At 50.3% G+C, this 17,484-nt stretch overlaps 1 non-coding gene across 1 annotated transcript; it reads right to left on the minus strand.

Annotated features, from left to right (window-relative positions):
- Nucleotides 1–3,430: 3,430 nt before the first annotated feature.
- trnaq-uug (transfer RNA glutamine (anticodon UUG)) lies at nucleotides 3,431–3,502 on the minus strand. The gene has a single exon. It is a non-coding gene; the product is annotated as a tRNA-Gln (tRNA).
- Between the last annotated feature and the right edge of the window lie 13,982 nt (nucleotides 3,503–17,484).

The raw sequence follows: 17,484 nt of genomic DNA on the forward strand, positions 1-17,484 counted from the left end.
GGCTACCATACATTTATGCCCTGATAAGTCGTGCATCCATACTGAAAAAAATGGACGTCACACACTCAAACGCACCGCACTGGTGCGGAAATACAGACGCAAACGTTGAGAAAAGCGTCATCAGTTCCCAGAAGTGTCCAACAGGCTTCGTCCTCAAGCTCTATCCTGTGCTTGCGTTAAGTGGCCTGGTGTTTACCTTGTACTTTCATAGGACTTCAACAGAGCTATTTTCATGGGCTGGGCTAATTGTCTAAAGGTGTGTACCGTTTAATCCTAGTAAACCCTTTTCTGGTCCAGCGGTAACAAATTGACACATTTCAAGTAGTTCTAAAAGGAGAGCAAGGTTTTGCAAACCTCATCCACTACAAAACCACAGCAAGCATTCTTAAATCTGGTAACATTTTTGTCCAATGCCTAATTTGTCCATCCTTGACCAGTTCATGTTCTGTGAGGTTAGACAGTAAAACATAAAGGGAGGTGTTCACCAAAGGAGACACTTAGCAAAGCACAAGCCTGTTTATTGTGAGGGAGTGTCATCCATCTAAAATAACCTTTGTGGGGATCGTGTCCAGATCTCCATGGTAACCATACTCCCGTACTGTATATGTTGCAGCAGGAACCAGTGAAACCGATCATACCAGCCCCATCTTGTGTGGAATACCAGCCACACAAGTATAGCTGGGGCTGGGACTGGGGCTAGAACTGGAGCCTGGGGCTGGAGAGTGAGGCAGAGGCCTGACTGGACAATGCTGCACTTCTTTCAGCCTGTGGAGAGCACTAGCGCCTGGCTCCTGGCCATCTCCGCCACCAGCGACCCCGACGACGGATTTATATATTTATATGTTTACACACCCCCCACTGTTACCATCACCTCCACCAGCGCTACATCTGCTGTTATTTCACAGCAGGGCACGCTCTGCCCTCACCCAAACATCCATAAAGCCTCGGATGACTTACGGGGGTCACAGAGAACGGGCGCCTCTGGCCCGTTTCGGGAACGTAAACAAGCGCTCAGCGCCCCCGAACCTATAGGGTCGACAGCACAGCACCCTGTCCCCAGATAAGATGATGTCACTCCTCAACCACCAACACACGCTCTCCCACGCCGCTACTGTATTAATGATCGTCGGAGTGGAACTCTGTGTTTATGTAACATTACATATCAAATGAAATTACATTTACATTTACATTTATTCATTTAGCAGACGCTTTTATCAAAAGCGACTTCCAAGAGAGAGCTTTACAAAGTGCATAGGTCACTGATCATAACAACAAGATAGCCACAAAAACATTGCGAGTAGCCAAAACATGAAGCACACATTGTGAACAACCAAAGTAAGTGCCAAAGGGAAGAACCATAAGAGCATGTAGTTAAACAAGTTACAATTAAACAACATGAACCGCTATAAGTGCAAGTGTACCTGTGGAAAAAGCAAGCAACAATAATAAAAACAATATATCACAGCGAGTACAAAAATACAGAAATACCGCGTGAGTTGATGAACTATACCCACAATGCTGGGACCATGCCTCACATCCATGAGAGAGCATCTGTACACCCGGTACAGTTCTGTGAGGATTTATTCCCTGTGGAGATGTTTGCTGTGTTTATATGTTATCTTTAAATGGCCGTGTTTGGATCAGTCTGAGTTATGTGTTTTATTTTGAGGCAGAGATGAGATTTTGTAACATGCTTGGATGAAATCACACAAGCTGTTATTGAAAGATATTGTTCATATTCGCTAACTCAACATGTCACACTGTGATAATGTTCTATAAATATCAATGCTTTCCTAAATGACATTTTAACAATTTGCCTGAAACCATACTGTTTTGGTTTAGCCGGTTACTAAATCACATAGCTGAACTCACAGTCATGAATTTCCAGAGGGCAGTATATCACTCCGCCAAGAATTTGTCAGGAATCTCTCCTGTACACAACCACAGTTAGACCTCCCCTGGACAAAATCACAGTCAAATGCAGCCTAGAGAATAAGTGTAGAAAGTGTGCTAACCGTATACAACTTGGGATATCAAGTGGAAAAAGATTAACTTTACTTCTAATTTAAATGAAATGAGAGCTTAAAACATTTCATTTGCCTGTGCATGTGTGTGGGCAACCCCAGAAATTCCCCGTAACTTTTGTACGCGTGTTTGTGTAGCCTACGTGAGTGTGTGTGTGTGTGTGTGTGTGGGGGGTGAGGGATGACATGGACAAGTGGGAGACTGCATTGCCAATTGAGTTCCTCTGGAAAATACAAGGTCCCTTCCTCCTTTCCTGTGCAGAAATCTGGAAAGGGAGAAACAGAGATGGAAATAGGAAAATGTGAGTGTGATTTTGGCCTGAGTTGTGGAGAGCAGTTCAGCTCCCCAGCTCCCCCCCCCCCACCGCCCCCCAAGGAGAAGAGAGGCTGGAGGCCAGGGGAGAGGAGGCTGGAGAGGCCAGAGGAGAGGAGTCTGGAGGCCAGGGGAGAGGAGAAGAGAGGCTGAGAGGAGAGGAGGCTGGAGGCCAGGGGAGAGGAGAAGAGAGGCTGAGAGGAGAGGAGGCTGGAGGCCAGGGGAGAGGAGAAGAGAGGCTGAGAGGAGAGGAGGCTGGAGGCCAGGGGAGAGGAGAAGAGAGGCTGAGAGGAGAGGCCGGAAGGTGGGGTGAGAGAAGAGGCCAGGAGACTGGATAAGATAGAAGACACAGAAAAGGACGAAAACCACAGTAAAACAAAATTGACAGTATTTATTTAAGGGTGACCGGAAGTTTGTGCAAGTTTTAGATTAATCGGTAAAATAATATAAAATTCAAGCCAATCTTTTCTTCCAACAAACCTCCTTGTGGTGATAGCTATACTTGGAAGGGATTGGTGTCGTTCAGTAAATCATCATGGTTATAGCTTAATAAACACACTAGATTAAACACACACACACACTCTTTGGGGTAACTGCACTATTCCATTGACAGTGAGTTTTCTGAGTGAACTGCACTGACTCCTTGTGGTAATTTCTTAGAAATGCATGCACATTGTAGTACTCAGACAACCTGTGTTGCGTCCAGAGCCACGTTTAGGTATTACTTTTACTAGCTTCTGCAGCTGGCTTCATAAAGTCCATACTTTTGCATGCAGTATGGTGAATGCAAGTCCTTATCCATGCGCTATTGCACTGTTGGTCAGCTGCAAAAATTATTGTCAGAGTCAGAACAGCTAGAAAATCACACTGACTCCCATAACCTACTGCAAAATGCTACTGGATGTGGTTGGACTTGTATATTGAGATATACAAAATATTTTTTTCTGGCATAGCTCTAAATAGAATTATAGTTTAGGTATTGGAATACAGATATTTTTTTAAGGTATGGGATTGAACCGTTTCTTATGAAACGTTTGCTTAATTCAACGTTTAATTCTTAAGCCGTTGACGTAAACTCGAACTGTCAAAAGACAGGTTCTACCGAGATTTGAACTCGGATCGCTGGATTCAAAGTCCAGAGTGCTAACCATTACACCATAGAACCTTCTTGCGCTGATGGGTCAGAAATTGAGTATTTATTAATATGCTAGGAATATAAAGCGTAATAATAATATGATATAATGTAAAGATACATACTTTTTTATGTAAATGCATTCCCCTTTTTTTTTATAAACTGGAACTTTTCTCATTTTGACAATTACGTTGACTGTAATCCGACGCATGGCCAGGGGGGTGGCAATAGGAGCTCACTTCCAGCATCAACGTAGAGTTCATCCAAAATAAACCCCGTCCTTCCGGCATTCAGCCGTGTGCAAAGATTGTGATTGTGTGTTTACCTCTACCTGTTTTTAGAGTAAGTAAATAATATATTGGTCTGTTTACCTGTTTTATTTTTGAAGGATTGCGTAATTTGGCAGGACAAGCACATCCCTTAAATTTCAGCGAATTGATATAATCCTATGCAAACATAGAAACATCGATCAAAATGTTTTATTTAGGTGCATGAAGTACAGAAAAATACGATGCTTCGTGATCCTGTATAGGAATGAATGTATGGACACTGTTAGAGACTCTTATGCAGGATACACAATGTAATGTCAGAACAGTGAAATTCCTGAGTTTTCCAAATACACATGCCTGTGGGCATGATGTGCCGAAGCGTGTATAGTGCTTGTGTCTGTGTGTGCGCGTGTTTGTTTACAAACGTGTATGTGTGTTGGGTCTCTGAACATATGTCTGTATGTGAGCGACTGTTGTGTTTTAGAGTGTGCCTGTGTGTGTGTCAGTGAATTCTGCCCAGTTTCTGAGTGTGCAAGTGTGTGTGAGTGTTAGACAATTTGGCGCTGTTTCTGTGTGTGTCGCTGCTGATGTGGGTCATTACTCTGTCTTTTCCCCCACGGGCTTGGGGGCGGGTGGGGGTGTAGAAGGAGGAGAAGGAGGGGTGTAGTAGGGGATGGTGGAATGGGGGGTGGGTGTGTGTATGAGGGAGGAGGGGGGGTTCCCAAGGGAGGACAGACCAATAAATCACTGTGCTGTCTCTGTGCTGACACCAGGCTTGTCTGCCGGGCGGGGGGGGGAGGGGGGCTGCAGAGGGGGGTGGGGGTAGGGGGGCTGCAGGGGGGGCCTCTGTCTTTCTGTCACTCTGCCCCACGCTGGGCAGGAGCCATCCCCATGCTGTCCTTCGGGGGGGCCCGGGGGAGAGGTGTGGTTTGTGAGAGCCCCCCCCCCTCTAGCTGCATCCCTTCCTCCTCTTCATTCACAAATGGCTGAAACTTCGATGAAAAGCATTTGGTTGGTCGGTTAATGCTCTCCCCTTTGTGTGTGTGTGTGTGTGTGTGTACAGTATGCATGTGTGTGTGTGTGTGGGGGGAGATGTTCTAAAAGTTCATTTGTGTTAATTGAATTGAATTCCTTGCACACCCAGTGGGCTTAATGGTGATGTATGTACATTGTACATTGGTGTCTTTGACAACAGGACAGTTTCACGAAACCATGCAGCTCTCCAGCCACAACAATCATCCCTTTCCTATCCCACTTGCTGTCTCGTGAGTGTGAACTGTTGAGAGAGAGAATGGTTGCATTAGGAGCCACAGAAATGGACCTGTGGGCTTTAATCAGAGCCCTGTCACTACTCTCCCCCCGCCCCCCCACCTCCTCCCACCCCCTGCCCCCCCCCCCCACCCTTCACCACCCAACTGCCAATACCAATAATGTGTGTCCTTCACTTATCACATTCTATCATCTATTATTATGCTTCCCCCCAGCACAACACAACACACCTTCATACATCCTGCCCTCCCCCCCTCCCCCCCTCCCCCCCCAACATGAACCATCTCAGAGTAGCAGCACGAACAGCAGCCCTACACCGCATTCCTCGTGAATTTTTCTTTTTTTTCTTTTTCTAATAAATGTGATCCCAGACCCCGGGAGGGAGAGACCAGCAATGTGCATTAAAATTCATGGGAAAAAAATTGCAATAAAATCTCTCTCTCTCTTTCTCTCTCTTTCTCTCTTTCTCTTGCTTACTCACTCCCCTTCTTGCTCACTCTGTCTCTTGCGCTCTCGCTTTCTCTCCAATTCTCACTCTCTCTCTCTCTCTCTCTCTCTCTCTCTCTCTCTCTCTCCTCTCTCTCCTCTCTCTCTCTCTCTCTCTCTCTCTCTCTCTCCCACTCACTCACACAAGCAGGCACACACCGTAACACGCACACACATTTTTTTTTTACTGCCCTAGTGCTCTCCCTCCCTCGTTCAATCTCCAACTCTCCCACTGGTTCTTCTTTCTTAGCACCCCCCTGCTGTCCTTCCTCCCTTACTCTCTCCTTTTTTCTCACTCTCTCTCTCCTCTGTATTTTCCAACTCCACCTCTGGCAGGTTGTGATTTCCACTGTAAGAAAATTGCTTTTTCAATATCTGTCGCTCTAATTATGAGGCCTGCTAAAGGGGTCGTGCCACCAGAATACCAATAAATGTTTCCAGAATTCCTCCCTTCAATGGAATACTTTTCTGCATTTAAGTGTATGCACAGAATTTTCTTTTTCACAGCCAGAAATGTATCGGCAGGACCAACCACATAGTGTTTTCACATTTGAATATAATTTTTATTGAAAAAATCTATCTATATATACTGTATATATTATAAGAAAGCTACCACAACCATATTGCATTCTCAATCACCTCGCTCACCCCTAAAGGGTTTAACTTGTCCTCTGAGCTGTTTTGGTGTACTTTGATTGACGTTTGGAGCTCATGCGTACCACTCTCGTCCAATCAAGAAGCGGTCAGTGCACCCCACGTGGGTATGCCGAATGCTCATTGGTTCCTTCCCACAGAGTAGATTGAGGCTAGGCTGAACCCCACGTGGAGATTTCATTCAATCATGAACAATTCCATTGCACCCCCACTTTATATCGAAAATGTTACATAAAATGTATTTTCTTACATGTGTGAAAGATAGAAATATCAAACAGGCCTGCAAATAGGAACACGTTACATACTACAACAATGGTATTTACACATTACAAATATCATCAGGCTATTTGAACAGCATACATTTTTAGATTGCTTAAGAGGACTTTGAAAATTGTTTATTTTTAGAACAATCTTTCGCTTTGGCTCTACCGAGAAACATCCTTCATTAGAAAGAGAGATTGGCTAACAAGAATGCCAAGCAAATAGTTGTGCTTTTAGATTCCTCCTCAAGACAACAACTCGTATGGCCATGTCCCATTGAAGATCAGGCGAGGATATGAGAAGGGGGGAGTGAGGGAGCGGAGAGGGAGTGTTGTGTGAAAAGACTAGGGCAACCAACGAGACAAAAGAGGCTGCGGCTGTATTGAATGTGACGGTGTCCGTCTCGGAAGCCACATAGTATAACAAGCCACAGCCACGTTTTTCTTTATGAAAGACGGTGAGAATACACCGAAGAGGGGAACGGTTTACGCGAAGAGCCACCGATGTTTTAATTATTCGAAGTATCGAGGACTTGAAACATCTTGGACTGGGCGCATCTTTACTACGTGGAGTGTTCTGTGGGTTGGAGATTTACCAGAACAAAGGGAGTCTTGAGCAAGGAATGAGCGAGCCTAGACGAGCTTTGCCATAACCGCCACCGAAACCAGGCCAAATGCGTTTCTGAAACAAACAGTCGACCGTTTTCGTGTTTTGTTGTCCAAGCCGTTTCGCTGTAAGAGAGAAGACGATAAAAAAACAACAGCCAGGCGCCGACAATGTTTCCTCAAAACCGACCCCCGGTAAGTGTTCTACATTGTAACGTTCGGTAATTGGTCAATCCTCTTTTATTTTACAAAGGCCATCGCAACCCTTAAACCCTTTGTCTACGAAGCTGTGTATTTGTAAACGAATTGTAAACTTGAGGCATTATAAAGCGAGGAATTCGTAACTTAACCAAGAAGGGTTACTTTCTATGCAATGTATCTTTTTGTCACGTATCAATGCTAATCTAGAATGACTTTCAGGCCATAAAGTAGCAAAACAAAACACAAATAATTATGCTAGGTGTAAGGTATGTCTTACACGGGTCAAATGTGGGTCTGCTATTATCCACAGTAAGCCGTTGGGATTTCGATGGAATCGATGGCAAAGCTCTCTAAACAAGATGGCTTTAGTGACCCCTCATCGTGTGCAAATTCTAGTCGTTCTCTGTCCTGGGTTTTATCTCATAGCTATAATTCGGACCAGATAATTCCGGCAAATTTATATTTGAACTGGATTATGAACTGACTCAGAAGGTGAAGTGATCTGCCCCGGTTTGTTTGTCCAACCAGAGAATGAGTCAGCTGGTTATGTTGACACATTTTCCTAGTGATCTACTTCATTGAAGTGCCACTTGTTTGTCAATCATTTACTTTCCTCTTTCAAACATACTCTTACAAACGTACCATAAATTATTAAGAACGGCATAGTTTAAAAAACCGCCAGTCCCCTCTTCGAGACTTTTCTGGCAAGCTGCATCTCTGAGATATTCATATGTGACCCAGTTCCGTATTTAGCTTTACCTGTACAGTTGATTGGCTGGAGAGCTTTTGAACATAAGTGAAGGCATAAACACCAGCCCTCCAGCTATGTGGAGTATCAATTAAGTACTACTCATTTGCCTAACCCCCACGTCTCCCTCCCTCCCCCACACCACCCCTGCACCCCACCCGTGAGAGTGCTTTTGACATTCATGTCCTATGGATTGCGACAAGATTTAAAGCCACTCTTAAGCATGCGCTCAGTCTAAGGAAGACGAGGTAGTTCAGCAGGCCTCCACCCAGCCAGGCCTCCACTCAGGCCTCCACCTACCCAGGCCTCCACTCAGGCCTCCACCCACCCAGGCCTCCACTCAGGCCTCCACCTACCCAGGCCTCCACTCAGGCCTCCACCTACCCAGGCCTCCACTCAGGCCTCCACCCACCAAGGCCAGCCTCCACCCAGGCAACCCTCTACCCACCCAGGCCAGCCTCCACCGACCAAGGCCTCCCTCCACCCAGCCATCCTCCACCCAGCCTAGCCTCCACCCAGGCCAGCCTCCACTCAGGCCTCCCTCCACCCAGCCAGCCTCCACCCAGGCAGGCAGCTGGGTGGTTCTACTGGAACGTGGGCCTGCGGTCGGAGCTGTTAAACCCAACACCCCTCATCCTCCCTTCCTCACCCCTCATCCTCCCTCTCCTCACCCCTCATCCTCCCTCTCCTCACCTCTCATCCTCCCTCTCCTCATCCCCTCTCCTCACCCCTCATCCTCCCTCTCCTCACCCCTCATCCTCCCTCTCCTCACCTCTCATCCTCCCTCTCCTCACCTCTCATCCTCCCTCTCCTCATCCCCTCTCCTCACCTCCGGTGACTACCCACCACATCTTAATGTATGACTGTGCATCCTGGAGTGAGGCTGTGGGCCATGGTGAGAAGCGAGGCTGGGGTACGGTTACAGCCAACCACAACAGACCTTCCACACTGTGAAAGGCTATCCCCCTCTGTCCCCCCTTCAAAGGCCCTGGCTGAGAAATAAGGCTCGTTTTCCAGTGCAGGGGGGTGTCCGACAACCAACCCCATAGCAGTAAAGTATGTCATTTGGTTTCTTACGTCATATTGTAACATTTATATTGGTAAAGAAGCATCAGGGTTAACTCTTACTATTACACTTATGGTCAATATTTGACCATAGAGTAGTTTATGCTTCGCCGGGGTGGAATTAACGCAGCGGTGGTGTTTTAGTGACCCATCAGTTCTGTAACCGTAGTGATGACAGGCAGCTTAGTTTAAGCAGAAGCGGAGAGCGGTTCTATTTCTAGGAAACCAGCATAATGTGGACCCGAAGAGCTATCAGCACTGTGTCTTAAATACTTAACATCATCACCCGGTTTGACTGGTTCACCCGAGGTAACCCACAACTCGCACACACAAAACAAACGCAGTGGGCACCCAGAGAGCAACCAGGGCATAGCTTGTTATACCACCACTCCTGATTGCCTTGCAGCTAGGCAGAGTTTGTCCTTTTCTACCCTGGGACAGGGGCTGGTGATGTGGGCCAGGGTGGCAGGATAACAGGCCTCAGTGCCTTCACAGTCCGTGTTGACCACTTCCTGTGTCCCAGCATGCTTTGGGGCTCTCCGTCTCCAGTGTTGTTCTCAGAGAGAGGCTGTCTATCGATCAGGAGGCCGCCGGCCCAGCCAACAATTATCCAGCATGGAAGAAGGAAACAGAGAGAGCGAGGAGAGAGCGAGAGCGAGAGAGAGAGAGCGAGAGAGAGAGAGAAGGACAGAGAGAGAGGGACAGAGAGAGACAGACAGAGACAGACAGAGACAGACAGAGACAGACAGAGACAGACAGAGACAGACAGAGAGAGACAGAGAGAGACAGAGAGAGACAGAGAGAGAGAGAGCGCTCAGGTTTACACACGTTGCGGAGGTGTGGTGGAATGGAAAAGAACAAACATTCTCCCGGTTACCTAATAAAGGAAGGCACCTACTGCAATTAGCACAGCTGACAGCCAAAGTGTTCTGCATAGCTAATGTATTCTGACAGGGGGGAAATTTGAATAAAGAGCTTTCAGGAGCCAGGATGGGGGGGAGGGGGGGGGGGGGGGGGGGGGGGGGGAGGGGAGGGAGGGAGGAGGAGGGGTGGAGGAAGAGAGAGAGAGAGAAAATGTGTGGTGGTGCTAATGAAACAGGTGCCTAGTCGTCGTCGTCCCCCGTCCCCCCCCCGTCCCCCCCCTCCCAAGTGAGGGAGTAAGTGAGAGATTACCGAGGCGTTGGTTGCCAGCACAGAAAGCACACAGACCCACAGGAAGAGGCTGCAATCGATACAGGAGGACAGGCGCTTGTCACTCTCCCCGCCAGACGCTTCTAGAACATGCTAATGTTCCCCTTTTGTTTGTTTTGGTTTTCCTGGCCTTTTCCTTGTTGACATCTCAATGTGAATAATTGGAAATTAGAGGGTTTTGGACTTCAAACGTGTTTATAGGAAAGTTGGTATGTGTTTCATGGTAGGAAGTATTGGAGTGTGTGTGTGTGTGTGTCTGCGCTCTTTATTCCACCCCAGTCTCACAAGAGCATGGTGGCTGTTTACTCTAACGATTGACTCTGTGGGAAAGCACAGGGTAATTAGCAGGCCGGCTAATGGGCCAGACAGGTAGACAGCACCACGGTAACAGCTGGGGGGAGGGGGGGGGGGAGGAGGAGGGATGGGGGGCACTGACGGGACCACTGCACCCCCACCCTACCCACAATCCCACCTGGTCACATTGCAATGCAACATGCATCCGCAAATGAGAATTGAAGAACGTGTATTCATGCAGAAGGGCACACCTGCATGACTATTGACGCCTGGTATTTTCCTGAATGCAGTTACACAGGTGTTTGTTGTCCTTTTTATAACGTTGCTTGTTCCATATTCATTTATGATGTATTCCCTTAGCTGGGGTTTTAATCCACAGATATGTGCAGGGGGCGGCGGGGGAGGGGAGGGGGGGGGGGGGGAGATCCAAGCCTGCGACGTCTTGATGGATTGGGAGTGCGTAGATGAAGGCTCGTTAGAAGGCTTGTCAGTGTGTTTGCCTGTGTGAACACCTCACGGCGTGGCTGCGCAGCGGGGAGGGCTTCATGTGGGGGCTTTTAAAGTCAAACCATACCCCTCAGCTGGCCGAGGTTCCCATATGGCAGCTATTAATTTGTAGATGATGGGAGTTCACCTTTGGTGTGTGTGTGTGTGTGTGTGTGGGGGGGGGGGGGGGGGGGAAGAGGTGGGGAGATGTGAGATGTGAGGTCATTGAGGTTTACCCGGCATTCAGTGTAATTAGAAGGAACTGGAATCAAACAACATTGATTGCATTCAGGGAATGCTGCGCTGACAAGCCATCGGGCTGTCAGACTGTGTGTGGGTGCGCGATCGTTTGTGTGTGTGTGTGTGTGTGTGCATATATATGCATATATATGTGTGTGTGTGTGTGTGTGAGACCATATTGAAAGCGTGCGTGCATGCTTATATAAATGTGTGTGTGACCATATGCGCGTGTGCGTGATCAGATGCGCGCGTGCATGTAATACAGACACACACACACACACATAATAGCAGCCAGACCTCGTGAGAAGGTGGTTGTAATTTGGAGCAGACTGCGCTGGCAGAAGGTCCCTCCCAGTCCGCAGATCACGTGAATCCTCCTCGGGCGTCCTATCCTATTTAAAGGCCCCCTGGATGAACCATAGGCCTGATTACAGCCATTACTGGCCCCCGGGCTAGCTCTGCCATTACTCTCCATGCCACCCCAGCCAGCTTCAGCAGGGCCAGATTTAATCACTACAATTGACTCAGGCCTTCCTGGGCTGAAGGAGCCAAGGACAGATTAAAATGTGTGCGTTTGGAGGGGAGGCGGATGCTGTGTAAAGGGACTCGTGCAATAGTTGACCGTGACCCTGTTCTGATAGGCTTTAGCCTCCGGGTTAATGCAGAAACCCCCCCCACCTCCCATCTTAATCAATTCATCAGTCAACGAAGCGTCGAACGCGTGCTCTCTCTATCGTAAATACCGTACAGCGCGACGCCAACCACGAGTGGCGGTGTCACTCAAGATCCCAGAGTGCGGAGGGTTGACCCTGTGACCCCCGACCCCCAGCGGAGCAGCTGACCTTCCGGCTGATTGCGGACGCGCCGTGACGGAGGCGGGGGAGGTGGGCTCTGATGTCCTGGAGGGCCTGATGGCGGGCCTGCGTCTCTGACGTTGGCATGAATCATGAAGAAAACGCCCCCCCCCCCCCCCCCCCCCCCCTCACACACACACACACACACACACCTCTTTTGCGTCAGAGCCCAGAAAGCCTGACCCAGCAGAAGGCTGGCCAGCCAGCAGTTTCCTGCCTCTCAATAAATCTCTTTCCACCCTGGTTGGATGCAGACCCGGTCCACTCCGCTCTGGGCCTCTGGGCTGGGCCAGCCTCCAGCCCTCGCCCCCTCCAGCTTCCCCCCCCCCCCCCCCCCCCCCCCCCCCCCCTCGTCCACAGCTCTGGGGATGAAGCTGCTATGTGCACCTGTTCTCTGGCACAAGAAAAGGGGAGAGAGAGAGAGAGAGAGAAGGGAGAGAGATAAAGGAGAGTCCAAGTATGCTATCTCCCCCTCCCCCCCCTCCCCTTCCTCCTCCTCCTTCAAAATGGCCTTGATGCTCAGGTTCCTGAGGCGCCTTTCCCCTGTGAAGAGTAATTGGTGTGTGTGTACATGAATGTGTGCCTGAGAGGAATGAGTGTGTGCGTGTGTGTGTGTGTGTGTGTGTGTGTGTGTGTACATGAATGTGTGCCTGACAGGAGTGTGTGTGTGTGTGTGTGTGTGTGTACATGAATGTGTGCCTGAGAGGAGTGTGTGTGTGTGTGTGTGTACATGAATGTGTGCCTGAGAGGAGTGTGTGCGTGTGTGTGTGTACATGAATGTGTGCCTGAGAGGAATGAGTGTGTGTGGGCCCCTGCCCCTGCTCTGAGAGGGGGGGATGTAGCCGGCAGATTGAGTCGGAGTGCAGGGAAAGGAGCTCGTTAGAGGCTGGAACAATGAACTGCCCTCCCTCTCTCCCTCCCTCTCTCTTCCCCTCCCTCCCTCTCTCCCTCCCTCTCTCTTCCCCTCCCTCCCTCTCTGCCTGCCTGCTGGGCCCAGATCAGCTCCAATGTTTCTTTCCTCCTCCTTTTCATCCTCCTCCTCCGTTCGTGTTGACCCCTCTCACCTTCCCCTCCGCTCTCAAACCTGGCCTTTCTGTGGAGCTCCCTTTCGCTGGCTAACATTCTCCCAGTTACACACACACACACACACATGTTGGCTGTGTCTCTCGTGCCCTGCCAGCGCTATACAGACGTGCTCTCTGCTGTACACCAGCCTTGCGGCTCCCCGCAAGCGATATCGCTGTCGCCACTCAACAAGTCCTGGAAACCCTGGCGTCACTGGTCGGATCCACGTTCGGCTTCCATCTTGTGTCCAGCTCCACTGAGGCTGTGTGTGTGTGTGTGTGTGTGTCCTCCCTCAGTCAGCTTCAGTAGCAGGCCTCTCTGACAGATAGCCCCCTCAGCCCAGCACCACAACCTCTTTGTCTGCCTGTCTCGTGGCATAACCCCCAACACCCCCCCCCCCCCCAAAGCCCCTGGCTCCTAATTGCTGTGAACCCTGCAGAGAGGCCAAGACTGCTCCGACGTGCCCCCCCCCCCACCCCCACCCTCTCCCCTTTCTTCTCCTCCAGCCAGCCTTCAGTTTGGACAAGTGTCTTCATTTGGAAGAGTTAAGTGCCTCTGGAGTCCTCCTCGCTCCCAGATGCCCTCCCCCTCCTCCTCTCACGTGGGAGGTTCTCCCTTCCCCTGGGTGGACCTGAACACCCAGCGTCGACGACGCCTGCTGGTTGAACAGTTCCCAGATGACATCTCCTCTGGAGCTCCGTGCAGGCGGTGCAGACCTGGCACTGACCAGGGGTGGGAGTCATGATGTTTGTTCTCACGTCTTCCTTTCTCTCTCTCTCTCTGCAGGCACCTCTCCAGCCCCCCCCCGGGTCCTCGGCGGCGGCTGCGGCCTCGGGGACGCCCCAGTCCCTCAAGCTCACCTACCCAGAGACCCTGGACCGCATCAAGGAGGAGTTCCAGTTCCTGCAGACACAGTACCACAGGTACACTACCACTGCCCTCTAGAACCCTAGTCCTAACCCCTAGAACTATATCCTTTGGACCTAGCGCTGGGACTAAGAACACAAGCTCTAACCCTGGTGCTGGGGTGCCCTCGACCTAGCCCCAACCTCAACCCCTGGAATGGCGGTCAACAGTACAGTGGAGTTTTGAAGCCTCACTTCCTCCTTTCATATGAAACAAAGGGCCCTGTGTCTCTGGAGGATATTGTTCACCGTAGATGAGTGTTCGTGTTGGTGTGTTGCAAGGGCCTTTTTTGAGAATTTGGCCGTGCGTAGATGTTCCTGGCAAAGTTCACTGGGTGTGTGGGTGTGTTTTTGTTTTCCGAAACGGGACTTTTGGTGGATAGATAATCCACCACAATATCTGTAAGTACGTTTGCAGTCGTGAGTGTGTGGTTGTGTGTGTTGTGTTGTTTGTACACCTGTGTGTGGGATGAGTGTGGGGGTATGGAGGAATGTGTCCAGGCCCATCCCAGGGCAGGCCTGACTGGCTCTGAGTGTGGGACAGTGGCTCTCCGTGGTGGTCCCAGCCTGCCCAGCGCCTCTCCTCTGTTCCCTTGGCACACCTTCACAGGGTCCCCCCCCCTCTCCCTCTCCCCGCTTTCATCCCCCCCACACCAGAATCGCCTCTTCCACCCCCAAGCCCCCCCCCCCCACCCTGCTTCCTAAACTTCTATTGTTTCCCCCCCCCCTCTTCCCTCCCAGACCCACAAACCCCTCCTCCCCCCCATCTCCCGGGCGCGGGGCTCAAAAGCGCCCCAGTCCAAACACGGCGGCCTGGCTGTGTGATTCCAGGCATTCCTCTGGGTCGCACCACACTCGTCAGTGCTGGCACCAGGCTGCAGCTCCAATTAGAGCAAGCTCCACCAGCCTGCCTGCCAGGGCCTGGGGCTTACACCCCGGAACCACTTAGGCCCTAGAACACTAGGGCACAGGTGCCTAGAAGACTGGCCTATCGGCTCTAGAATGCTGGTGTATATGCTGTAGAACGCTGGTGTATGTGTTCTAGAACACTGGTGCATATGCTCTAGAACACAGGTGCATAGGCTCTAGAACACTGGGTGCATAGGCTCTAGAACACTGGTACTCTAGAACATTGGAGTATAGTCCGGGGAACACTGTTCAAGGGAATCCGGTTTAGAGACTCGTACATGGTCATGTGCTGGGCTGTTTAGTTATGAGTTAGCATACCTGACCATGTAGCAATCTGAAGAAATACAATGGAGCCCAAAAAATAAACAAAAAAAAAAGATTTGGCAACCGCATTTCCTGTATGAACCTCATCTCAAATCTCAGCCAGCATCTCGGAAATGTGGTCTGTGTGGCGCTCAAGGAAAGACAAGCCCTCGCACAACTGGGATTTCCAGAATGACTGTGAGCTCTCCAGGGGGTGTTACGCAAAAGTGTGTTTGGGGCCAGACACCAGTCTAGTGGATTATGGGATGTCCGTCTGCAGCAGGCAGTGCAGACAGGCAAGCTGCTGGTCTCCCTCTGACCCCATGACTCTTCCGGAGATCAACCCCTCCGCTCATCTGACACTGACACACAGTCCCTATGCAGGTAATGCTGTATCTTTCACACACACACACACACACACACACACACACACACACACACCACACACTCTCTCTCACGCACACACATTTACACACTTTCTCACAGACACACACACACATGCCCACACACAGACGTACACCCACACCAGCGAAGGCTGCCCAAATCCACTTGCATACCCAGATCGCAGCTAGGAATAGCAGGGATTAAGAGAGTATTTGGCTCCATTGATCGTGGCAGCAGCCTGACTGCCGTTGCTCAGGTGGATTAGGACTCCGGAATAAGACGGAGGTACAGGGATTAGAGCTGTTGATTGTGTGGATGTTTAGCTCTGTGTGTGTATGTGTTTTGGGTCTGCGTGAGAAGGGACAGTGTGTGTGTTTGTGCAGTGACAGTGTGTGTGGTTCCTGTGTGACGGTCCTGTGCTCGTTCCCTGCTGTGAGCCTTCAGTCTTTAGAGAGGCTATTTTGACGTCGGTGGTTGAGGTCAGTGTTCAGGGCTGTGGTCATGTAATGTGATCCTTCTGGGAGAGGAAAGTGTTTAATTAATCATAGATGTGGGTGGTTCCCTGGCTGGAGGATGCTGGCCCCTCCCTATGAGCAGCATGCATGTGTGTGCCTGTCATGAGTGTGTATGTGTTGTGTTTGTTTGTCTGTGTGTGTATTTGGACGGTGTGTGTGTTTTGCAGCTGCTATTTAAACAGCCTCTAATCAGCAGACAGGAGACAGGAGTTGCTGCTGACACAGAGCTCTCATTACTGTAATTCTCTCTCCGCGCACGCACACACACACCCCTCCCCCATTACTTCACACACACACGCATAGTACACACACGCACGTTTCGCTTAAAAGCAGTGTTTGGCAGTGAGACATTTTTATTGTGAAGAGTGCCGTGTGACTCACTCTTACATATTTAGCAGCGGGAGGCATGTAGGAGTGTATGCATGTCTTAGACCGTGGTGCATTTGGTATGTCAGCATGAGGGTTTGTGGTTTTGTTGTGTGTGTGTGTGTGGCCTAGCTGTTTGTGGTGGGGTTGGTGTGGGTGTGTGCATGTGTACACATGTGGTTCTTTACTGTAAACCGTCTCCCTCACTCAGTGTACCACAAGGAGCATAGGAAACTCTCCGTTTGGTCTCCCCATTCTATCGTGTGTGTGTGTGTGCGTGTGCGTGTGCGTGTGCGTGTGCGTGTGCGTGTGCGTGTGCGTGTGCGTGTGCGTGCGTGCGTGCGCGCGCGTGCGCGCGCGTGCGTGTGTGTGTAAACAAGCCCTTGAGAGATGATGAAAGACTACACTGTCAAGCTGGGTGGGTCATTGCTGTTTGTCTGTGCAAGAGAGGAAACGAGAGGGAGGGGAAAACAGAAAGGGAGGGAGGGGAAGAGGGCAGGCAGGAGGGAGAGAGGGGGGGGGAAGGAGGTGGCGGGAGGGTAAGCCATCCAGGGTTACAGCAAAGGGGGAAACGCTCATTAATAGTTAATTAGATGTAAATTGAACACCCACACACCTGAAGGGGGAGAGCCTCCCCCCCCCCCCCCCCGGAAACAGCAGCACTCACCATCAAGCCCTCCAACAGTCCGACACACGTGTGTGTGTGGTGTGTGCGTGACCTCCAAAAAAGAAATGATACCTACCCAGGACTCCACAGTGGGGGGTGTCCATACATGCATGCACTTGTAGTGGGATCATGTCTCCGGGGGAGGGGGGGGGCAGCCCAGGGGTGTGTGCTTGTCGGGGGGGTAGAGGTGGGGGTCAAGACGTGGGCACATGAATTAGTAGTTCATTACTACTTCATCCTTTCCTACTGCCTCTCTGCGACCTTGGAGGACAGTGACG

The sequence above is a fragment of the Osmerus mordax genome, chromosome 27 (genome assembly GCF_038355195.1).
Source record: "Osmerus mordax isolate fOsmMor3 chromosome 27, fOsmMor3.pri, whole genome shotgun sequence".
Lineage (NCBI taxonomy): Eukaryota > Metazoa > Chordata > Actinopteri > Osmeriformes > Osmeridae > Osmerus > Osmerus mordax.